This window comes from Motacilla alba, chromosome 1A (assembly GCF_015832195.1).
Source record: "Motacilla alba alba isolate MOTALB_02 chromosome 1A, Motacilla_alba_V1.0_pri, whole genome shotgun sequence".
Lineage (NCBI taxonomy): Eukaryota > Metazoa > Chordata > Aves > Passeriformes > Motacillidae > Motacilla > Motacilla alba.
This window is the reverse complement of record NC_052031.1, coordinates 37,961,317-37,986,961: the sequence shown is the minus strand read 5'-3', so window position 1 is coordinate 37,986,961 and position 25,645 is coordinate 37,961,317. Positions and strand designations below refer to the sequence as shown.

The 25,645-nt window shown below is 37.4% G+C and overlaps 1 long non-coding RNA gene across 9 annotated transcripts in view; it reads left to right on the top strand.

Annotated features, from left to right (window-relative positions):
- LOC119707768 overlaps positions 1–25,645 on the top strand; it is an 88,519-nt gene that overhangs the window by 20,553 nt on the left and 42,321 nt on the right. For 4 of the 9 annotated variants that reach the window (XR_005258855.1, XR_005258850.1, XR_005258854.1 and 1 more), the window contains exons 2-4: positions 8,038–8,117; positions 8,841–8,946; positions 20,121–20,187. This is a non-coding gene — a long non-coding RNA (uncharacterized LOC119707768). Of the gene's footprint in view, positions 1–8,037; positions 8,118–8,840; positions 8,947–12,523; positions 12,743–20,120; positions 20,188–24,064; positions 24,693–25,645 lie in introns of those variants that run through there. The other 5 variants (XR_005258857.1, XR_005258851.1, XR_005258852.1 and 2 more) reach the window with 5 other exon arrangements.

The following is a 25,645-nucleotide window of genomic DNA, read 5'->3' as shown; positions in this document are numbered from 1 at the left end:
TGTCTAGGATTTATATTACAAACAACACAGGGGTTAAAAAACCTGCAGGCTACAGTTCTGCTGGCTGGCTGACTACTTCATGAAGGACACTTTGGAAGTGAAGGAGAAAGCCTATTCAGAAAGGAATAAGGCCTGATTAGCAAAGAAACACTTAAGAGGTCAAAAAGGGCAGGGACAAGAAAGGATTTGAGAAATATATCTAAATAATAAAAGGTTCTCCATCAATACAAGTAAAAAGAGAACAGAAATACTGAGGGTTCCATGCAGTAGGAGGAAAATATGAGCTTTGGCATCATGCCTTTAGTAGCACAAAGAATCTTTTGCTTTTAAAAACTGAACTGTGATATGAACGGGCAGGGCAAAGCTAGAGGGTAATGCAAAGAAAATGGGTGTAGATACTTTCCACTAATTTTGATAGAAATGCCATTATGAGCTTAAAAACTCACTACTGTGTATTTTAAACAAATCTTTTCAGTAAGAACTATTACTATATGGTTGGAGAATAGAAAAAGTAGCAGTTATATTTTCAATGGAGAATAAATGTGATACAGACAAGTGCAAACTTGCTCTTTTGTCTGTATGTAAGATAACAAATGGTGAAGCAGAGTTCATTAGAGACATTAGGGGTTAGAGAATATTTGTTAAATATCACAGGAAGTTACCAAAAGTAGCCTGGTAGTGTATGTTCTCAATAAATCAACACAGGAGGTCTTACCTACCTTAAGAGGTGAAGCACCAAATAACTGAGTCAAATGTAAAATTGTGGGTGAGGTTCAGTTCAGCCATCAAAAGCTAAACTACAAGTGAATAAAAAGACTTGTCCGAGGCAGAAAGATATGAGTAGTAATGAAGAACAGCAGTAGAGTGTAGAAGTTCTTCACCAATATGTCCACGGGTCTGTATTTCTCTGAAGATTTCAATAATGAATGCCACCAGCTATATATTAAAACTCTCTGCTGGTAAAAAAGCCAAACTGTTGTGGAATAGATGGGGAAGGATCTAGAACAGCCTTCCCATGCTCTATGCACCCTTCAGGACTACACAAACTGGTTGCTAGAATGACAGTGTTTGGATCACTTGACAAAGAGATCTCTTTCAGATATCTTTGCATTCACCAGGATGCTTCAGAAGCCCATTTTCAACCTTTTAATTTGCAATTCAAAAACCACATGCTAAGCTGGCATGGATATTGCTTCTGTTTGATGCATAAGTAGTTTACATGTTCTTCGAACAGTCTGCCCACAGTATCCAGATGCTCTGGAGTCAGAAGGATAGTGCTTCTGAATCTGACTGGATCCACTTGCCAGCTTTAGAGTGCCAAGAAAGCCCAGAACATATGTACAGGAACCCAACAGTCATATCAGATCAGCCTGAACAAGAAAAAGCTTGGTAAGGTGTTTTGGCAAGGCAGTAAGGGCATTCACTGGAGGAACCTCTGCCAACAGTACTTAAATCTTTACCATTTACTATGGAATTCTTAGGTTAGATTTAAATGCACTCCCAGTTTTTACTTACACATTACCAAACTTTACCTGCTGTAGTTATTTTACTGATCGAACCCTCCTCTTTAGGTCCCCTGGATGCTAACCGTGTCAGCTGGAGAAGACCACTTTTATTAGCACACCTGTGAGATCTCTTTTGATAGCTTCAGACCACCTTCACAGAGAGTTTCAGCTGTCTGTTTCAGGTGACAGATGAGCTTAGTTGTTCATGACGAAAGCAATGTCTTATTTCACCAGGATCTTCTAGCTGATGCTTCTGTCTTGGGAGCAGCACAAAGAGCTCATGGAGTCCATATGCACGTCACAAGATATGAACTAGAAGAAACAAGTGAAATCAGATGTTTTGCAAACAAAAAGGTTAGTTTAGGTTGGCCATTGCTTCTTTGTCTCTCCAGGTTGAGAATTATGTTATAACTGAACTCAGGTCTGAGTAGAATTATACATAAAAATATTTTCTTTAAGCATGTTTTTAAGTTGAGTTGGTTGCACAATGATTCTGTTCTGCTGGAGGCATAGTCTGTGGGGATGACCACTCTCTTGTGTCAGTTCTTCAGTGAAAACATAGCCTAAAAATCTATCTTTGCTGCAGTTAGTTCCAGTGACAGGAGTTCATTTGTTAAGAACTAAGTGGATTCTTGCCCTGCTTGTGGGCAGTGCATTTAAAAGACATGCTCCATCCCTGTCCTACATTATATGTTTACAACAAAGCATTCAGAAACCTAAGTGGAAAGGCTGCCTCGCTGTTGCCTGTGGCACAGATTCTTGCTGTAGCTTTTAAACTGCACCACTGTTTGACTTTCTCTCCTTGATTATATATTCATACATAGAAATAAGTGTGGAATAAGTGACTGCTTTGTAAATGTGCTCTCTCAGAATGTAGAGCTGCTGTCTGCAGAGAACATTTATTCATGGAGGACCTGCAAGGCCGCTGTGTGAGCAGCAATGTAATCTGACTATGACTGCATGGAACCAAGGGCAGCCATGCCGCCAAGGTTTGCGGTTGCTGACCTTCGGAATGTTGTGTTTACAGCAAGGCACAGAAAGGCACCAGAACCAAGAACAGGTGGCCTTGAGTTGTGCGAACAGCCTACGGGGTTTTAAACAGTTCTGATTTATTCACTGTGACAGTCCCTGTATAATAAGGTTGGACTTGGAGACTGCAAAATATGAAGTTTCCACGTGTTTTTTGGTAAATATGATAAGGAAAATGGGCTATAGCTTTTCATGTAAGTGATTGACATTTACTCCATCATCACTTTTAAGATTCTGAACAACACTGCTTGTGGACACATCTTGCGTTCCCTGCTGTTGCTTGATCTCTCAGCCAACAGTGTTCAGGCAGAGCTTCCCATCACTTGAACACCAGTCAGTACTTCTTTATAATTTGCTACTTTACCATAGTGAACATGTTCCTAATAACCTCAGACTAAGAAGATAAGTGTTACTGAAATTATTTGTTGAATTTTCTATTTTTTTTTCTGTTATACATACCTTCTTTCCCCCCCACCCCCCATGGATTTTGTCAGATTTAGATCCTGATCCTTCAAACAGGCAAATTAATTCAGTGGATCTGTAATAACAGATAATAAAACAGGGACACCAGTGCCCCCACAAAAATCAAAATACTTATCTGTTCAGCTCTCTTGAACAAGAATCTTTCAAACTTAGGTTTGTCAGACTAACACAGAGGTATATCACACATCTCATCACAATACTCTTTCTTCTGGTCCTAAACAAATTTGTTCTTGTTTCAAAACTGCCCATTGCAGTCAAATATTTAGCAACTACAGCTTGAATTTTGGGTAAGTTAATATCTTTACAAACTCAATTTTATTGTCAGTGTAATGTGACAAAAGTCGTGGCTGAATATAAATAGCCTAACTCAGTCCATCTCTTACAACTAAAATATTAGGAGTTGGGCATTAAAAATAGAAAATGTGTATATACAAAACTTTGACAACTTTGCAAAACCATGTCTTTATGAAACTGTTTTCTGCTAGATGTTTCTTTCAGGGAAAATCACATGCACTGACCAGGGGATGAGGATGTGACACAGACATGCTACACAGACACTTGTACCTGGTGCTCTAAAAGGACTTTGTCAGAGCCTCTAAGTGCAGTTTTCAATCCAGTCCAGAAATTTTTGACAGAACAAAAAATTCTCCAGTTCTTCACATTTGGTGTGGATTAATTTCCATTTACATGTACCTTCATAGCAAAGTTCCTTCCTTTGAGAAGATCATTCACAGTTCCAGTCCTGGGGCCTTCCTAGATGAGCATTCTCAAGGCCTCTCAGAATTCTCCTCTCTCTCTCTCTTTCCCTGCTGGTTTGTGGGCCTTTCTGACCCAGAGTAGAAATTACCTATAATACCCACCCCCTTAGGATAATGCTGCTATTACCCACAATTATGGCTGCAGGCTGTATCCTGTACTGGCCTTTTGTCAGCCACCCAGTTGATGGCCTGTACAGGGCCTTGGGGACATAAGAAAGAGCCTTTTTTACTTTTTTGATAAGCAGCTGAATTTGTACCTCACCTGAAACAGTCAGCTGAAACTCTCACTGTGCAGATAGCCAGAAAACATTAAAAAGAGGTCTCACTGGTGTGTAAAGTGACTTCTCTCCAGACAAATTATCAGATACCCTGCGGAGCTCTTGTAATGATTACTAGCTAGCACATGTACATATAGCAATGGTCAGTAAGGCAACAGAATGATTTTACAAAGTGGGGGAAGATAATGTTGCATCACCTCTGTTTTCTATGAAACTGCAAATATAACTTTTGCAGACTTCTGTCATTTGTCGACGTGATTTTGTCTTACAGAAGGCAGAAACTGAAATGGGCAGAAACCCAGTGATTTTCCAGATGGTATTTACTTTTCATTTTACATAAAGTCTCTGTTACATGGCCTCTTTTATCCTATCAATTTTTATCACTAACCACTCTCTGTCACCAACTTTTAGAATCACATCAGTACTAGCAGCACCATTATTGTCCTTATTCAGCAAAACACATATGTTCCAAAATTTCCAATGCCCCCTGCAGCAAGAATAGTTATAGAATGATCTAGGAAAAAAGTCTCATTTTTTTTGATATTCTGTCTAACAACACTGTACTTCAGATTTTGTTGGGTTACAACAATAATATGGAAAATGTGTTTTGGCTTTTATAGTGTTTTTTATCTTGATGAAGTATTAGTAGGAGCTCTCTGTGCCAGATAAAGAGATGGAATCACATTTATATTTGATCCAAGAAAGGTAGATGAAAGCAGGCAGAAAAAGGAGTTATGTTAAAAGCAATCAGATGCTCCAGAAAGGTGACTTTGTATTTTGAAAAGCTATGGATATATTCAGTCAAAAGGTGGGGATAGAATGAGAATTAGAGCTGCACCATTTGCTCCAGCAGTATTCTCTCCACCTACCCTCTTCAACTGTCGTTCTTTTCAATTTAACTTGACTGGTGGGAGAGTAGGAACTAAAGGGCAGTGCAGAAAGTTGGACAGAGTATTTTTGATCCCTGGAAAATCAGTATCGCTCTTCTACAAATCAGGACACTGTAGCTGTTTGAGCTCATTCTGCACATCGAGCTAAACTGCAGTGCAAATTTTCTTCCTCCATTTGCTTATTTTAAGCTCCAGCTAATTACAACTGTTTCATAGTCTTCCTAAAATCACCCTGTGGGAACGTTAGAATAATAGTCTTTTTCTCAGCATTGTAACTAAGAGGTATTTTTAAGGTAAACCTGGAAATGCCCATAATGCACATGAGAATATGTTTCTCTGTGTGTGCATATGTGTAGTGCATACCTACCTACACAAGCTGACGGACACCTTGTGGAAAGAGGAAAGAAATAAAGGGCACTTTTCCTGATCTTGGGGTCAGGAACTTAAGTCTTACAAAAATAAACATCTTTGGGATGAATATAAAGGTTCCTGCATGATGCAGCTTTTTTCCAGTGCATTTTACTTTGTGGAAGAAAAATTTTGGCTTGTTTACAGTACTCCCAGATGTCAATTAACTCCTTTCACAACTGCTTTGTGCAGTAAATTTCTCTAAGCTGCTGGTTATCTGTGCTTTTGTTATGGATTTATACAGTACCTAGCATCACTGGTGCTCAACTATTGCTGTAAGTGAACACCAAATAAGCTAAGGAACTAAGTAGATGTTAACTGCTTTAAAGTAAATTAGGTAGTATTTATCATGGACAGAGTGTTTTTTAAGTCCTGTGGGGAAGGGGTTTATTTATTCTCCTTTTTCTTCCCTTTAAATTTTCTCAACTCAGAGATGCATGAACTACTTATTGAATTACAACCTGCTGTTCATGAATCACTCAGATACTGGCCTGATTAAATAATAAGAAGACCATTTCTATAGAAATTGACTCATTTTTATGTTACTTAAATTTTTTCTAAATGGCAGTTACAGAAAAAAACCTTCAAAAATACCTTTATTTTGGGATAGAGATTTGAGGCTGGGAGGGAAATAGCCCTCCTGCACTGTGCTAACATTGTTTCGGTGTAGGAGATCCCTTGTACAGAACTGGATGCTAATTTGTAATTTTTCTTGGGCAGGACAAATATTTGTTTCACTGACTGCTGATTATAAGGGAACTGCCTCTATTAACACCTAAACCCCTGAATTTTTCTGTGTGTAGTTTTGGATGTATCTTAAACCAAACACTTGAAAAAGACTGAAAAAATAATAAAACTGAAATAAAATATTTGGATGTTCTTAAATGAAATTGTTTCATTTCCAGTCCTTGTGCAGGCAGAAGGAATTAATTTTGAGCTGCTGCAGCTCTGCACTGCATTACCAAGGAGAGGATACTACCACTAACCACTGGCATTTGGTAGTGCTATTTTGCTTTTAGAGTAGATTTCCTGGCAGGAACATGTATTACTCAGAGTTAAGAGGTACTGTCATGTACTAAACAGCTTTGGAAGAAGAGTGACCACAGTCATGTAAAACCTGAGTGATTGTTTTTTAGTAGTCATAGAAAAATTGCATGAGAAGAATGAAGAAGTATTTTAGTTTAAGAGAAATTTTAGATAAAATATAATTTCAATTAGCATATTATGCTTCTTTCTGTTGTCTGTGTGTTTCTACTGTAATTCAATTGTGAAAAGCTTCAGGGTTGGTTTTTTTTTTTTTTGTTGGAAACTAATTATCAGCTTCCATGCAATTCAATACATCTTTGGCTTTCTACCTCAGTTCATTTTTTTTTCTACTTGTACCACTGAAATTAATTGCAGTTTGTTACCTATCTAGAAATTATTCAGATTTTAACAAATTTTCATGGTTCAAGTCTGTTTCCACAAGGAAAGAGGATTTTTCCAGCAAATTTGAAAGCCATGAATATGTCATTGTCAGCAAGCTTTAGAATTCTAAGTTAGGGTTTTACATTTGAACATTATATAGTTATGAACCATGTATACATATGCATGCAACATTCTTTCAAAAAAATGCTTGCATCTCATGTAAAAGTTTCAGCCTTTGAGTAATTTATGCAGTAATACAACTATAAAATAGTTCAGAGTGAAAAGGACTTCTAGAGGCTGTTTTGTTCAATGTCCCACTCATTGGGTTAATCTGGCCCTTGTCCCAGCCGAGTTTGAACATCTCCAAGGATACAGATTCTATAGTCTCTCTGGGGAGTATCTCTCAGTGTTTGCTATTACTGTGAAAAGCTTTTTCTATATATCTAACCACAGTTTTACTTGCTGGAATTTTCATTCATTCCTTCATTCCCTTTCATTGTGTAGCTCAAGAAAATCTGTCTCCATCTTATCTACACCCTCCTATTAACTAGGTGTATGCAGTCATATTGTCCTTCCATGGCCACCTTCTCTGGGCTGAACAGACCCAGCTCTCTAAGCCTCTTCTTGTACACCATGTGCTCCAGCCCCCATGACCATCTTGGTGGCCCTCCCCTTACTGGAGTGCTTTATCATAGTACTGCTTTGGCTAGAAGTTCTCATTAGCTCATTACTTTGCCATTAATTTGTTGTCTCTCAGATTCCTGACATCATAAATAGTCATGACTGACATAAGAAGCAGACTGTGAAAGCATATAATTGTCACTGGAAGCGTTCTTCTCTTTTCTGGTTTGTGTCACCCTGGAAGAACACGCACTTGCACGTGGACATGTACATGCTAGTTCTAAAAGTCTAATTGCAGAAATACCTTTCCAGGTGCCAGATGGACAGAGAACTCTCTTGAGGACTCATCTCAAGATCTCCATATATTCAAGGAGGTATCTGCCTCCTGAGATCTAAGCTGATAAAAAAAAATGTTGAAGAGGCTTTATCATTTTGAATATCATGTAACAAAGATATTATATAGCATGGTCTCTGAAGCATTCTTTGCTGCATATTTGGTATATGAGCTGGGCATCAGCTGTAAACATTTATTTTTCATTAATTTGTGAACATAATTTCCTTTAATATTCATCTATCAGCACCTGCATTGTCAGAGTTAAATTTTCTCACAGTTTTAGTATTTAGTTACACAATTTTCTCCTATCTTAAAAATTATCAGGTAGACGACACTTTCAACAGAATATTCAGACAGAAGATGTCTTTTCAGCAGCGAAGTAATTTCTCTTCACAGTTTTTAAGGTAAAATAGCTCCTTTGATAGTAATGCCACAATAATGTAAAAGTAATTATATGTAAAGATGCTGCTGCTTTTTGCAGTTTCTCTGGGGAGAGAATATTCATAATTGTCTTAATCACTCTCAGGTTTTTGCCTTTTCTGGCTGTATTATTCTGTCTTCAAGTTGTTCATGTTCCCAGTTTGCAGAGAACACATTTCTCTTTACAGTTACACAAAATGATTCTCCTTAAACACTCTATCCCCAACAAATCAGTCCATACCAGCAATATAAAACAGTAAAGCTTCATAAGAGATGAAGTACTGCTATTTTTATAGGATGCAAACTGGATTTAAATTTGCAGAGTCCTGATATGATCCCTACTTAAAAACTTCCAGAGTTTGTCAGAAGAAAATGCCTTATTACTGTTTTTTCAAAGCTCTCACTTGCATGTATTACACAGCCTAAAAAAGAAATACTAACTCTCCTGTGAATCACAAATAAGGAACAAATTCTTCAAATGAAGCTTCAGGAAGGCTTTGTATTCCAGGTCTTATTTTAATTCAATCTTACAACAACAGAAAAGAACAATCACAGCCACTTTGTGGCTGGCTTTTGCTAAATGCCTAGGTTTCCCCAGGATGAATTTATACAGCAAGAAGAAAGTTTAATCAACAATTATGTTCCTTAATGTTTCTTTGAAAGGTTTGTTTGATAATTTGGCAAATTTCATTTTGCTTTTATTACAGTGAGAAATGAATCAAAGCAAGAGGTTGCTGTCTCTACAGTGACGTTGCATTCAAACCCCTGGCTACCAAATCAAGCTTGCTGGTATGGTACTGAATCTTGCCTCTTGTGAGTATGATCAGCTTGAGGAGTCTTTTGGGAAAGGTGGGGAGCTCTCTGTTGGTTGCTATGGAAGAGGCAGGCACAGCTGTAGTTTCATCTCATAATCTGTCTAGCAAATGCAACCTCATTGAAAACAACAAATTATTAGTCTCAAAATGTCTGGCTACTGATCATAAACTTCCCTCTTGGTAATCTCTAACCAGAAATGCCCTGACACGTTTTGCAGTGAGAGAGCTATTAGCAATCAAAGATATCTCATGATGTGAGGCAGACTTGAGTTACATGAAGAATCTTGCATCCAAACTACTTTACTGTTCCAGCAAAACTGCCAAAGTGGGAACTATAATTGGTCTTGAAGGACTACCACCTCTGTTCTCAATTTCCTATAGTTCATAATATTTTCAAACTGGGATATTAGAAGGGAGAAGGTTTTTTGTGTTTTCTAAGGGTCTGATTATAGATGGAACAGAATTCTTTATTTGCAATCCTAATTTCTGTTGTGGCTTGTGGCATAATCCCTGGGTGGATTCATGCAGAAAGACTGGATGTTTACACCATAATCTAAATTATATGGTGTTTTTCTATCTAAAGACTGCTTTCTCGTGAATCATACTTGCTAGATTCCACCTGTTGTCTAATCACTATGTTAGCAAATAAACTTAAGCCTCAGTGTGATGGAGGGACAAAAATCAATCTTTCTTCACTCTGTTGTGTAATTATCTTGCTATTGACTGGTTCTGCATTTAACAATTTCCAGTCTCATTTCTGTTTCTTTTCACAGTTCATGTTAATAAACACCATGTAGAACTTTTTTTCTTTATTGCTTTGAAAACTAAAGGGTCTCCCCCCTCCCTGCCTCCAAATTTGAACTTTATGATGTGTTGTTTTTTTTCATTAAAAGCAACAGTGTCCATATATATTTCTCCTACAACCATCTTTAATTAGATGTGGACTTTAAAGAGAAAACCTTTGGTAGTGTGCAGTTTTGAAGATATGATCTCCATACACTGAAGTCCCAGACATATTTTTAACAGAACCTTTAATGCTCTGGGAAATGCCTGCAGGGCTCTGAATTAATGTCTCCCACTGATAATTATGGAGTTGCCAAAGTTAGCTAATACTGACATAGCAGAAGCATGAAATTAAATATTTTTGTAACCTTCCATACCAAGGCTAGGGCAGAAGTCCAGGAAGGAAATTTATCTGCAATGCTTGAATTGAATTATATAGGTTCTAGTAAACAAAGTTTAGGTGTGATCAAAATTTCAAGAAAACAAAAAAACCTTTCATTTTTTGAAGCACATAATTAGTAACTATCCAAATAATGATTTTTTAAATTAGTAAACAACTTGAAGAACTTGCTAAGTTTTCTTGAATATCTAAAGTATTGCTATGTGTTTTTAAACCTAATGGGCTACTTTTCTGTTTAGAGAATCATTTGTTGTGCATCCTTCCAAATTGTATGGCTTTCTTCTAATTGCCAGCATACTGAAAGCAAGACAGCCTATGACTAAGCAAGAATATATCAGTCCAGTTTCCTTCTATCAATTCATTTTCTTTAGGCTGAAGACCCTATCCTTTTGCTTGAAAGAAGCAATAGTGCTTGCCTGCTTCTTTTAACAAAGGAATATTATCTCAAAACGAGTCATCTACTCTATTTTTATTGGCCACTGCTGTGCTCCACTTTTACATCATGAAGATATGATCCTGTATTGAAGCCTGTTAGGAAGGACGAGTGTCATCAAATGATAACAAGTGGTTTGATAAAACAAGGAAATATAAGCTGCTAAGAAAAAAAAAAAAAGGGAGACGGGAAGAGAGGAAGGGACCAAAGATAAGAAAGTGTGATGAAAAAACACCATAGCAACAAATCCCCCTGCCTAATTCAACAACATGAGCAAAAGAGAATAATTCTCCTCTGTGAACCCTGCTAAAATTTGAACCTGCTGCCTCTCAATTTGGCTGCTGGGACCAGGAGAAACTATACCAGTGAGTGGCTTCTGAAAACCAACAGCCAAAAGCAACACAGACACACAGAGGGTATGGGCAGGGATACAGATAAAGATGGTGAGGAATTCAAAGTCTCTGGAGACTTAAAGTGAGCAGAAAGCTTGTGTTTGTTTCTAAAGGTGAAGTGTGGTTGCATGAAGCAGGGAAGAAAGGACTAAGGGTCCAGCTAGGTCCCAAGCTAAAGTCAGAACACATTTCCTAGCATCATGTGATCTCCCAAAAAGCTCCCATGGTTAGCCGTAACACATTCTCCCCTCTACCCCCCTCCCTGCATTGTTCCTCTGTGCCATCTCTATGACTGACTGTCCTTGTCCAGAGCTGCTGACAATACAGCTGCCTGCATGGAGATGTTCATTCTTCACTTCTTTGGAACTGAAATAGCCTGACCTGAAACCATTGTTATCCCTGAGAAGTAGGTCATTTTTTGGCAGTATAACAGAAATAATATAGTTATATGTGGACAGATATATGCAACTATATATATTCTTTCTAGCAGTTCAATTAGAAAAGAAGATTCATCTGCTAAAAGGAGCATGTGTAGTTACGTTTGAATTAACACTGAGCACATTTTCAGTGGAAATATTCTTTTTGATTACTGAAACTGAAGTGCTTCAGTGAATTATCCCCATAATGTTTTCTTGGGAAATATTTACTTCATGTAAAAAACCACTTGTGACCTGTACTCTCCAAACCATTAGGTTGTTTTGCCATAGAACAGTTACATATAAGTAGTAAGACAGTGACAAGACAAATGGAGAAGGTTTTATCAGAATTACTATTGCTTGAAAGGAAGAAAATTATAGTGAGGATTGCAAGGAAGAAAATTACATGTTGTCACCATTTATTTCACACGGGAGAAAAGTTGTGTTTTTCCATGCTAAGTGTAGCTGCAAATTCAAAGAGCCTCATATAAACTCTGTATAATTCCAAATAAATAAAGCTGCATTATAAGCCTCAAGATAAAAATTCAAAAATATGAACCACCATCATGATCCCTTATTTCCTTATGATTATTGAAGCAATACTGCCTAAATCAGATACAGAACATGCCTGGTCTTATACCTAGAATATGGAATAATAATTGTCTATGGCATGAGAGAAGAGTCATTTTAAGCATCACAGGCCTACCAAAAAACACTAGGGAGGGTAAAATGAACTTCAAGAATTACACAGGATCAAACAGTGCTGCTACAGCTCTATCTCTGGAAAGTTACTGCCAGAAAAGTAGAGGGAATGTTTGCACCTTAAGGTTAGATGCTTAACATGCCCATCATATGTCTTGAAAAAAATCTGTGTGCCAGTGCACTTACATGTTGAGCCAAATATGCCTTTTCTAAAGTCATAAATTACATGGTTTAATTGAAATCTATTTTAAAATCAATTCTGTTAACTCAGTGCCTCTGAATTCACTGACGCAAATAGAACAGGAAAAAAAACAAGTTTAAGCTGATTAAAGAGACTGAACATAAAGACTGAATACAACCCCTTTTTTCCTGTAGCCTGAGCAAATGCAGATAGTGTGGATTTATTCATGAGAAACTTAAGGCTAATGCCACAGAATTTTGTTTTTCAGGACAAGGAGGATAACCAGAACTTACTGGAACAGTTTGCACTGTTTTACTTCTGTTTGCATCATGCCTCACTTACGTCATTTGCTCTCACAAGCTTTGAATTCAGAAAAAAAAATAATTTTAAATTCCATTTCAATGCATCATGAATCACTTTCACTGAAGAAATGACAGCTTAGAATCACATGAAATTGCTTCCAAGAAGGAGCAAGATACCTTGCCAGGTATTAATTAATTTATAATGTCTTAAATTCTTCAGAAGAACAACTGAAATCTCAGATGCTCAGCTCAGCATCATGTCTGGAAATTGGTATGAATGTGAGAAGACCAAAGAGGGTTCCTTGGTAGCTCTGATCTCACACAGCATGAAGGGGAGGATTTCTTCCTTTCTTTACTTCACGTGTTCTGTCTCTAGCGTTCACTGTGTATCAAAACCACCTACAAACTCCTACAAATAGGAATATTTATTCATAATCTTACACTCCATAAAATTCAGCGACAGCCTTAGGGTTTTTTCTAGAGGTTTCTGATGCAGTCAACATCAGCATCAGCAGGCTTCTACTGTGATTATATGGTTGGGTTTTCAATTTTTTTTTTAAAGTACTATTCTTCTTCAAGTGTCCCACGTGTTTTCAACCTTATCCAATTTCTCATCAGCAAAGTCCTATGCAGCATTCTTTTATGGTTTTCAAGTGTTGTCTCCAGTGTAGTTGATGATTCTTGTAGGACATTTCAGTACTGAAGGCACGAGGTACCTATAGGCCTCCCAAGATCTCAAATTTTCTCCTCGTATCCTCTATTTCCATTAAGAAAAAAGGATGTATAAATAAGAAAAATATTTTCCCCTATAGTATTTTCTTCTGTTAATGCATGCATAAAAGAATCAAAAATCTGATTTCATATTTGGCTCCTTACCTATTGTGATTCAAGTCCAATTGCTGAAAAGTTTTTACTGCGGCACCTTCTGGCTCTTTTTGATAATAGCAATTTGCCTATTGACTTCAGCAGGAAAAAAGCAGGACTTTGATGAAGTTACTTATCTAGGTACAAAACGCATTTTTTAAAGTTTGGCAGCAATGAAGTAAAAAGCATATTTCCCTTCATTGTTGCTGGGTCAGCACACTGGAGTTTTTTAAGATCAAGCTCAGCAATGACAATCTAATGGGGACCAAATTACAGTAACATGCATTTCTTCTGCTTCCTCCTTTCATATTTAACAGTATTTCATTACAGATTTTAGTGCATCATTAGCATACAGAAAAAAAGTTATTGTCACACTCTGTTTTGCTTTTCATTACTAAAATAAATTAATTATGGTTCTTGAAATTCACAAAGCATTGCCATTTCCAGTGGTCTAAGCATATTAAGCTGTCTTCTTGGGAAAAAAACAATAAGGCCGCATCAGCAAGACTGACATTTATTTCAATCTCCTACTCTAAAATCTGTAGTTAACAAGGTCAAAAAGCATTGGGTGAATTATGGGACAAGAATTCTTAAGATGATTTGCAGCAGGGATTTATTATGAAGCCAAAATTGTATTGTCAGGGGGAAGCAGATATGTAGTGAATATCAGAAAAAAAACAGTCCATCTACTTTACATGCTGTCAAGTGTTAAAGGCAGGAATGATCCACAACTGCACAAATGGTGCAATTCTGAAACTGTAGGAATTATTTCCTCTTGTATCAACCTTTGAGAAAAAATACCTTTGCATGTGGCTTAAGTGTGGAAATAACTAGTTTTTTCTCCTCTCTATGACAGGAAAGTATTACCCTGTGTCCAATTAAACTTACTTTGAAATGAATAACTGACATACATGAGAATAAATTTACTGGAAGTAGATCAAACCATGCATTTTAAACTTGCCTATAAAGGGTTTCCTCACTGAGATTTGCTTTTCTCTCTTCCAAATAATGGAGGTTTCATAGGCCTTTTTTTAAAAATTCTTCTTACACTCTACAGGAGTAGGAGATCTTGCATGTAGCTTCACATTCCTCTTGAAAAACTGTTGCAATATGCATCAGGAGTAAGAGAATGTTCCAAGAGGCTAGAAGACAGCATGGGAATACAGGGTTGGATGAAAAGCCCATCCCAAACTCTCCAAGAAGAAACTGAGAAGCTACAGGGAGGCTCCTGTTGTCTCAAGGCTTTTTTGGATTTTTGGCCTCATGCAACATATGTTGTTTGATGCCAGCTCTAAGCATGTTCCCTGCTTATTGTTATACCAGTACTAAGTGATGTAATAACTGATCTGAAATAGTTTGCAGTGTAAAGCAAAGCAAGATCTCTGGAAGTCCAGCTTCACTGTTTCACCAAAGCCCTGAAGAGAGAATCAGGGAAGAAGGTGATGCAGGGCAGGTGCAGAGAGATTGAGAAGTGGTTGAGTCACCCTATTTGAAAACCAATCTATATCTGATTAGTGAATCCTTGTCACAGCCCTGGAAGGTATATAAGTATTGCTGCTCAGCTTTACAGCAGTCTGGGATGGAAAGGAACAAATTCTGTTGCATTTTAAAATGCCTTTAACCAGCTGAGTGAAGTCAAATTAGGCAGTAATAGCTGTAAATGTGGCTTATAAAGTACTGTTTAAAGCCCCTGCTGGTTACAGTTGCAGTTTACTGAAGCAACTGTACTGCTACAGAAGCCTTATATTTACTGTTCCTTCAATGCTTTATGATTTTATTAAATTTCACATCCACAAACTTCTTTTTCTTGGAACACATGATGAGATATATATGCCTGAAAGCTGCTAACAGTTGGGTTACTCATACCAAAGGGAGGAGATTTGTGTTCAGTGTTGTAGTCTGAGTTTGATGGGTCTTTGAGCAACTTGGTCTAGAGGAAGGTGTCACTGCCTGTCTGGTAGGAGGGTTGGGTTAGGGTGGTCTTTAACCTGGTTCTTCCCAGCTCAGGTAACTATGATTCTATGATATATTATCTTATGAGAGAGACTCTGTCTGGCTTGTAAATGGGTATCAACTCTTCCCTAGCTCCTAAGAAAATATGATGTAAGATGAATGACAACACATTGCATCTGAACACAGCACAACAGAAGATGTGAGGTACAAATATAGCTTATCAAAACATATGTTGAATTTTCTCCTCCCAGAGCCCAATTCCTTTACACTACTAATATTTACTGGGTGAGTTGGGAAAGGAAGGAGGCTCGTACAGCTCCTGTTAAAACAGAAAATTAAAAAAAGTTAGTCCTGTACTCTGAATGAAACTGGACCAATCAGTCTCTAGATTTATTGCATGTTTAGCTGATAAATACACTAATCATGTAAAAACATATTCCTGGCAAACAGAATAATATTATGTACAGGTGTTCTTTTGGGAGTATCTGCTGAACCCGGGAATCAGATTCAGTGTCTGAGAATACCATGTATTACTTGTCACTGCTTAAAGCAATCTCTCCAGAACACATTATTTCTTTGCACTCAAGGCTTTTATTATTTAGCAAGAAGAAACTTTTTTCCCCTTCTGAGTGGATGTCACTTGAATATAACCAGAAGAGCCAAAACTGATTTTGAACATCTTGAAAGAACCTATCACAGAAATAAAGTGCACTTTGGGGCTTCCATACTGACGAGTTGAAAGAAAGACACCTTCAAATTGATGCATGCTTGGGAATGCTAATGAGCAGTCTTGGACATATGACTAAACAGCAGCGTTACAATGCTGTTGAGTAGTCATCTTTTCCAGGACGTGTCTGCCAAACAATAGCTACCAATTTTAGTTTTATTACAGAATCTTCTTCTGTATATGGTATTCCTTCTTTCTTTTTTTTTTCTTATTTTTTCTCTTTTCTTTCTTTTTGTTATTTTAATTTATTTTTCTTCCTCATTTTCTGTTAACTGAATATTAAAAAAAACCCTCTTAGTAAAACATTCTTGTTTATGGTCAGTCCTTTTATTAAAATATCTCTTAATTGAATTTTTTAAAGCAACAGAAGCAGCAGCAAAAGTTCAGAAGCAGTCTATAGTTTCTCTAATATGGAACTGGGGCATCTAAATGAGGAAATAATTTCATTTTGACAAGAAGTACTTCATCCTTGGTTAACTGATTTCTTCATTTCTTCTTCTAAACTGCAAAACATATGTCAAGATTACTTCCAGATATAACTATTACATCTGTATTACAGAGAATTCTCAACATTTCAATGGCTCTGGCTGGAGGAGTAGATAATATTCTGAATATCTTCAGGTATACATATATGTCTGAAACCACTGACGTTTCCTCACTTTTGTAAGGTCCAGTCTGGATTATTATTGTTTTTAGCACTCTACTTTTAAAACCTGCTGAATGCTCAGCCTTGCTAGTTGCTCCCTTATTAGGAGCCTTATTAGGGTGATGCCTGAGGTTGTCCTTTCAGGCCTGTATTCCTTATAAACATATTTTCCCTCCTCAGGAAGATGTTACTAGTCTGTGGGAAAATGAATACCCTACGATGCCAACAAAGCTCAACAGCTTACAAATAAAAGGGGTGATATGCTGTAACAAATAGAAGCTTTATGATGCATTTATATTCTTGATGGATATGAAAGGTTAGGGGCCAAATATGAGACTGTATGGCCAAATACATTATGTTAGCACTGATATACATGACAGCATGGAAAAATTACAGAGAAATTCAAAGATATTTAAAACATTAGGGCAGCAAATAACTAAGAGCTTGGAAATTGTCCATTTCCCTTATTAAATAAGCTTATATTGAAAAAAAATGCAATTTGGGAAATACATAAATGAACCAAGAAGAAGATGGGCACTAAAGACAGAACTGCTGAGTGCTACCAAGCTATAATTTCTTGGTCCAGGGACCATCAAAAGGAAAAATCAGTATTGTCCAAGGTTAAATGTGACTTAAAACTCCTAAGTGGCAATAACTGTCCACACAGGAAGAAATGACAGAGTTGTTCCATTACACTGAACATAAATTAAAAACATTTGTCAATGAGTTCTAATGGCAAGATAGAGTGACTTTTATGCAGGGGGAGTCTCCTGAAGAAGCAACTTCTCCTATATATTGACTATAAGTTTGAATAATAACCTTTATGTTAAAATTTCTTTCAGAAGACAATGTCACCTTGCATTTTTCTTATAATGGGCAATAAAATCAGACCCTCAGTTCTTCTAAAAATTATATCCATATTTTGCTATCAACAAAGTGGCTTTTAAATGTATTTAAAAACGTTTTCCAGATTTGGTTCTTTGTATACAACTATATGAATAATTTATTTGGCTGAATGAATTTTACAAATCATTAAAAATTTGCACAGCCAGAAATGCATTCCTGAAATCCCCATTTTACTTATATAAAAAATTGCCATGTTAAGCATTCTGTTAAAAATGGTCATGCTGATGTATCAAACAGTATTGTAGTTGTCTTATGATGTCAGAACTGTTTGTGCTAGTTTCTTTACTGTCATCATATCATTACTTTATAAAAGAGATGTGATAGGCTTAAACATTCTGCTTATCTAATTCATGATTGACAACTGAACTTCTGCACTGCCAGATAAACACTTATCTTCAAGCAATACAGTATTAAAAAATGTAACAGGTTGCAGTCATTCATAATTGCCTCTGCTGAAGCTGTAGCCTGAAAAATATACTGTATTTTCTTAGAAGATGGTGTTCTTCTGGAAAGGTGCTTTTTGCAGGGGAGACTGCTGTGTCATTGTTGAGGTATGAGAGTGTGCAGGTTCTGCATACACCTACAGCCATATCCAGGGCTTCCTATCTGACTACAAGGCTTTCTAGCATAGTCAACTGGTTCCTTGAGAAAAGAGAGGGTGAGCACAAGAAATGATAAGGTAGGAATGTGTTGCTCTTGAATTACTAAATACCACAAGAGTTTACTGAAATTACTGTTTTAAAATCCAGTTAATTTAAATTCTGTGGTCCAATAAAGTATGACTAAAGTATGTCTGTTTCCTAGCCATCATTGTTTTAAAAATGTCTAGTCCTCAATTTCAGATGGGATGTATGTGCTTTAGCCATTAATGGTGACTAATGCTAAAGCAAAGATGCTAAAGGTTTTAAATCATAAGACCTGAAATGATATTTAGGAAAAGGAGAAAGTTCAGCTTTCACCCCTTTGAAAGGTCAAATGGGAATTAAAAAATAAAAAAAAAAAAAATCAAGTCCCTTAAGTTTTATAGAAGCAGTAATATCTTGCCTTTGTATGGTTTGTTTTTTTTTCTGAGCACTGTATAAACATTAATAACAGCAAAAGTTCTGCAACGTGTGGAGTCTCCATTTTACAGATAAGAGAAAATAAGGAATGAAAAAAGTTTTATGGTCTGAACTCTCAGGACTGCCACTTAGGTCAATCTTAGAAAACCTAGCTTAATTTATGGAATTATGTAATACCCAATATTTCCAATAAATTTACAGAAAATATTAATAATTAATAATTAGTAATAATGTAGCCAGATCCAGAACTCCTGGACATGTACTCTTAAAAATTAACTGTCTTTCTCACAGCCACACATAGGCAGCAAGAATGGCACTAGAAAGCTCTATTTGAATTTTTACCTCAGGGTTAACGCAGGGCATAGATTCATTAGACATCAATCAGTAAAAGTGGTAATGTGTCCTCTATACAATATCAAATTGCAGTTTGGGTTTAATTTCTTTAGGGCAAAAATCAGTCTTATCATGGTGTATTATGTGTGGTTGGCCTCTTTGAAGCCAGGTCAACTCATGTTTTGGCTTGCACCTTTCAAAGTCGCAGTACTTTCATTCTGCTCAGTAACTGGTACACAGAATACCTTTGCATACATCTTTTGAATGTAGTTCATAATTGTATTTTTTTGTTTCTAGAAAAAATCCCATGTCTGTACCATGTGACAGAAGATGGTGTAGGTACACTTCAGTTATTCAGTTACGCTAAAGCGTTTATGTCTCTCAGTGTGAGCATAAGAAACACTGTGCATCACAACAAGAGGTCTGTCTAGCCCTCTCTTCTGTCTGGCACTGGGAAGAGCAAACCTGGCCATTTCTCTGGTTGTCTCCCAGCATCCACAATCACTGGATGCATGTTGCTAGAGGATACATCCATGACCGTCTCCCTTTAGTATCTATTTATGGATTTTTTGACCATGAATTGACCATGAATCCCTTCATGAACATGATGATGCCAATATTCTCCTTTCTGATTTTAATTGGCTGATATCTAGTTCTTGTCCCACAGTATTTGTTGAACAATAGGCTGTATTCATTTCACTCACCAGCACCTTCATGTTTTCATCGTAGCCCCCTGTGCTGGTTTTGGCTGGGGTAGAATTAATTGTCTTCACAGTGGCTGGCATTGGGGCCATGTTTTGGATTTGTGCTGAATACAGAGTTGATAACACAGAGATATTTTTGTTATTACTGAGGAGGGCTTCCACAGAGCCAAGGCTATTTCTGCTTTTTCTACTGCTGCAGTGGTGAGGAGAACGGGGGTGCTGGGGAGGTTGGAAGGACACACCATGGACACGTGACCCCAACTGACCAGAGGGATACTCCAGGCCACATGACATCATGCTGTGTATACTAAGTTGGGGAAAGAAAGGGGAAGCGAGGGATATTTGGAGTGATGGGGTTTCTCTTACCAGGTCAGTGTCACACATGATGGGGCTGTGCTCTCCTGGAGATGGCTGAACACCTGCTTGCCCATGGAAGGTAGTACATTTTTTTTTATTGCTTGCATGTGCACGTTTTGCTTTCTCTATTAAACTGTTCTCTCAACCTAAAAGTTTCACTTTGATTCTCCTCTCCATTCCACCACATTGTGGGGAAGAAGAGGATTTGGCAAATGGCTGCGTGGTGCTTAATTTCCAGCTGGCCTTAAACCACAGCACCCCCTCCAGTTTTTCCTACTCCCAGCTGAGAGTTGACTCTTTATGTAGGCAATTGCTCTATCTTTAATAATTTTAGTTGCCCTTCTCTAGATCCATACCTTCTTACCAGCTAAATAAACATGCACTGCCAGGCTAAACAGCTCCACTCAGCCTTGCTTGGATTGGACATCCCTGCCCTGTTTTAATTTCTGGTGTAGTCCTGCCACAGAAGTGTGGTTTTATATCCACTGACTGCAACAGTAAGACTGCCCTACATTCCCATCCCTGTGATTAAAATAGGAACAGTAGCTCACATAGCACGTGGAAACATATTTTTTTCCCTTTTGATTGAAAGAATAGGAATAGAAAAGGAAGCTATTTCATTATGCTTTTAAAAGGGATTTGGAGATGCTGGCAATCTCCAGAAAAGCTTCTTTTTACTGCATTTTGTGCCAAACCTCACAAAATTACTGTTCGGATATGCACTGACTGCAGATTGCAGATTTGCTTTGTGGTTGCCTGGATTAAATCTAGTTTTAAAATATACCTTCCAAACAAAATCCAAATTCTCAAGCTATCTTTATTTTATAGAAGTAACAAAGTATTTTCAATTTTTTATTGTTCTTTAAAAATGATGCTTCTAAAAACATAAGGAATTTTTGTGTCTTAAAACTAGGACGTTAACAGCTTTATTAAGCAAAATAATTTACTTAAATGTTTCAGAAGAAGGAAAGACATGAGCTGATTATTGGCTTGTTTGACTAAATAGGTGCTGCAAGTCCATCCTGGGCCAATAGATCAGTGACCTCATTCTGGTACACAGCTTTTACATCTGGTAGGGATATTTCAGGTATTTTACAGGTGGCAGGGATATTATCTTGGCATTCAAAAGTCACAAATTCTTCCTGTCTTCTGCCACCAAATGCTGTGTGAATACACGCATGCTACTCAAGTCACAGATTTTTCTAGCAAAATTCCATTGGAATAAATACCTTAAATCAATTTGGAAAAATGTATCCTTGTTTTCCCTAGGTCTAAAATCCGTGCCTGTAACAGAAGCATAGTATTACTAGCGCATCAGCCCAAAGCATGGACAACCCAGGGTAGCGTCGTGTCACTCAACCTCATAGATAAAAAATATAGACACCTGAATCTTTCTGTTCAAACAGAAATTAGGGTGCCCTCAGCTAGTGAGATGTGTGGCCTATTTTATATTTGTGCTGTCCTGTAACCCAGTTTCTTGGTTTGTTGCTGGGTCCTGATGAACCACATTGCAGAAGAAGGGGTCCTCTGGCCTCTTGGGGTGTCTTTAGATTGAATCCAAGACACAGAGCCTGAGTGTGGCTCTGATATCTCATGGCATGTTCACTCTCCATAGATTTGCAAACCTCGCCCTGCCGAGTGTACTGTCTTCCCTTAACCTCCTGTCAGGCCCCAGAGCATTCAACATATCCTCCTGCTATCAGTCTGTAAATGCACTGCTCTGTGGGCCACTTCTTTTCAGGTGCTTCAAAGCAAAAGACATGGATGCATGCATAGGCACTGACCTGGACCTTGGGGCTGCAATCAGAGTGCCACAAGAGGTCTGCAGTGTGGGAGGTTACTCAGAGGCACACGGGTCACTCCTCACTTCTGCTTGCCAGACAGTTTACAGCAGATGGTTCTCTCAGCACCTCACACCCTCCTTGGGCATACTTGGGTGCTTTATGTAGGAGATTCAGTGACAGTTTGAAATGACACGCAGGCCAAAGTGTTGGTGGTGTATGGATCCTGGCTTTAATGTCCTGCATCTGTTTACCCAGGTCCTTTTCCCCAGCGCTGTCGTTCACTAGAGTGTAATAGTTGTGATCCCTTCATACTGTCACTGCTTCTTGGTGAAGCTGGAAAATATCACAAGGCTAAATGAGGTCTTTGTTTACCTTAAAATAGACTCCAGCAGTTCTAAGACAAATGTAGTTTAAATATGGAGCAGAAGAAGGTCTCTCTGGAAAAAACACTTGGATCTCTGCCGAAGCCACTGCAGAGCTGCCATTTCTCCATTAGTTCAATATTCAAATGCTAGACAGAAAATGGCTCTTGCTCTTCCTCACAAGGACTACTTAAAAATGGAAATTACTCTAAATTGCCAGGCAATAATTTCTCCCAGGGGGTCTGCTACATTTTAATTCTACTTACATCTCTCTTTTCTCCTATGTACACCATGCCTCAAATGTTCTATTTCCTTAAGGCTGTTTATACTCTGCCATGAAATTTCTGTGCTCTGTCTGCCAGCAAAAATAATCAAAAGTTTGCAGAAACCAAGGGGATTGCAGAAACTAAGGGATGCCTGTTTTAGCTGGCACACCTGGCTACAGCATTTATACAAGGTTGGGTAAATTGACCATATGTGAAAGTCCTCTCACAGCATAAGTAAAATAGAGATTTTTCATGATCAGGATAAATAGTTGATTATTTCTCAGATCACAAGTAACATTTTACAACTTCTCTGAGCAAAATGGTGAAGTAGTGAATTAACAACCACTTAAATAATGGAGAAAAAAAGGCCTCTATGCTCAGCAAAGAAAGAGGCTGGAGAGCCAAACACAGGTGGGAAAAGCATGCAGAGCATGATGCATTGAGAGCTTTCCTCTTGAAGCCCTCAAGGACTCTCCTCCATGCAGGAAAGGTTCACCTGTTCATCTCTGTAATTTCTGCAGTCTTGCTTTCATTTTCGTCTGCTCCTGAATCACCTACCTCTATGCATACACGGAACACAAGTGAGCGAAATTCTGCTGAAATTTGCATGCCTTCAGCACTTGATACAGAAGTGCCTTCAGAACTTGATACAACAGCGCAAAACTTCAGTGGTTTCTTGAATCAAATGACTGACATGAAAATATCTCTAACAGCTATACACTAGAATACTAGAATTGCTGAGAGTAGGAAGGGCAACTTCTTGATTTTCTGGTTATTAGAAACTTCAAGAGACAGTATGACATTTTCTATGAGGGAAGAAGGACCAGATCATGCTTTTTCACCACCCCGCATGGAAAATGGCCAGTGAGCAATTCATTCTGTACAGAACAACATTTTTTTTTTGGCCATATGTTCTGCAATGCTTGAAACCCATAACCTGGAACGAGCTGAGTCCAACAGAAGCATGTCCTGCATAGTACTGCATCTCCTTGCATCCTTAAACCTCTCTGGTTTATCTTGATCCACTGATGTCCAGAGAGTTTCTATGAGTTGATGCTGAAGTAGATAAACCAAAAAGAGGAAAGGAGTACCAAATTGATGTGGAGCTGTGGGACATAAATCAGTGTCAATCAATATTCTATGCTTTTGGAGACACTAATCAATAAGAGGCATAGTATTGCCAAGAATGCCTTAGTTTTCATTAACGTATGAAAAAACCAAACTCAGAGAGAGTTTTTTCTGCTTTTTTGTTTGTTTGCTTTAGGTCAGTATGATGCATTGTGTCTCAGGGAGAAAATTGTAAGTTGTAAATTATGCAGAGCTAGGTAGAGGTGGTCTGTTGTGCATTTTTTCAGGGGTAGAACTATAATTATTTATTTTCTATTCTGTTTCCTAAATGCCTGATTATTTAAAAATTGTAACATGAAAACACTGATAGGGATTATGTGCAGGATTAAAAGGAGTGACAAGAAGTAAAGTTGACTGTATATAAAGTGCTGAGTTTTAAGAATATTAAGATCTCTATTTCTCTTCTGATGTTACAGGTGACAACCTTGGCAGTGGTGATCCCTGAGGATTTACTAGGATTGGACTTATTATTTTCTTACACTACGGTTACATAAACAGTAGGCAAAGACAGGGTGTCAATTTGCAATTAATGACATTAAAACAAGGCTGAGCCAGACATGAAAGTTGTGTTTAGCCTTGAATTTTTATAAAACTTGTTCAGATAATCTGACCTAAGTGTTGCTATTAGACACAGCTGAATGCATGGAGTGTGTATTCAAAGCAGGCTTTGATATTGTAACTAAATTAAAATTGATTTTGTAATGGGAATATCTGGTATTTTTTCTTACTTAAAAATCTCACTTAAACTAAGTGGCTTGTGTTTGACAAGTCAAAGAAATCAAATAATTTATATGTGATGGCAGGCAAGATCATAATGAAGATACATATGGACACAAAGTTATCGATAACAAAAAAACCATGTAGTACTCACCACATACTGTTCTATCCTTTGCAGTTGTGCCATTGCTAGGCAACTGAAAATGGATGAATAATAGATTTCAGATGTATATCTATACACTTACATTAGGCTTCATTTGCAGGCTCAAGAAAGGGGTTTGTGAAAAGCTATCATCTTTCTGATCAGGGTCCAACATGTCTTTACTACCAATAAGGACAAGAATATAGATTATTTCATTATTTCTAACAGGAACAACTTTGGTTGATAAGCAGCACAGTGTACTTTTTTTTTTTTCTTTTTAATGCACTCTTCTGTTTAGTAACTGAGCATTTTCTCAATTTTTCATGCTTCAATTTTTTAGTCACCATATTGTGACATTGTACAAGCTATGCATCCCATAGTCTATTAAATCATCATTGGTGAACAATCAGTTACTGAATTTTAAAATATTAGTAAAATTTCCTTCAGTAGGGATTATACATAGTTCCAATAGGTGGAAACATTTTTTTACTGAGGTAAATAATCTAATGACCTCTGTCATTTAAAATCAAGTTACTCAATTCCAACTGCATTTTCTACATGCTTTAGCAAACACTTAAATTCTTATTTCTAGTTATATTTCACAGTAAAGACATAGAGACTGGTATAGAAGTATTAAAAGTAGCTGACAATTTACATTTTCTCTACTGCCTGCTGCTCCTTCAAAAAGGGGGAAAAAGGAAAAAATCCAGTCCCTTGATAATTAGTACCCTTTGTCAAAGCTTCAGTTACAGTTTGATGAAAAAAAATCCTAAATGTCAAGAACCATGCAGTCTGATAAATATGGATGACATTTAAAAAGCAGAGGAGGCTGTTTCTAGAAAAGCAGAAGAGGCAAAAAGAAATGTAATATGTATTTATGTTGAGAAATAATTTTTTTACCATGTATTCTCCTCATATATTGACTATTTTGTACTCCTAGTTCTGTTCTTCATGATAGCTGTGATCCCTTTGTCTTATATCAAATGCCTCATCTGCATTTTGCAATATTTCTTCAGTGGAAAACAGTACATTTGAATGACCCAGGCCTTTCCACTTGTAATCACTCAGTATAATTGATTGAAAAGACAGAGTCAGAGTACCCTCCAAATATTTTAATTTTTCAGTGTCGCTTAAATTT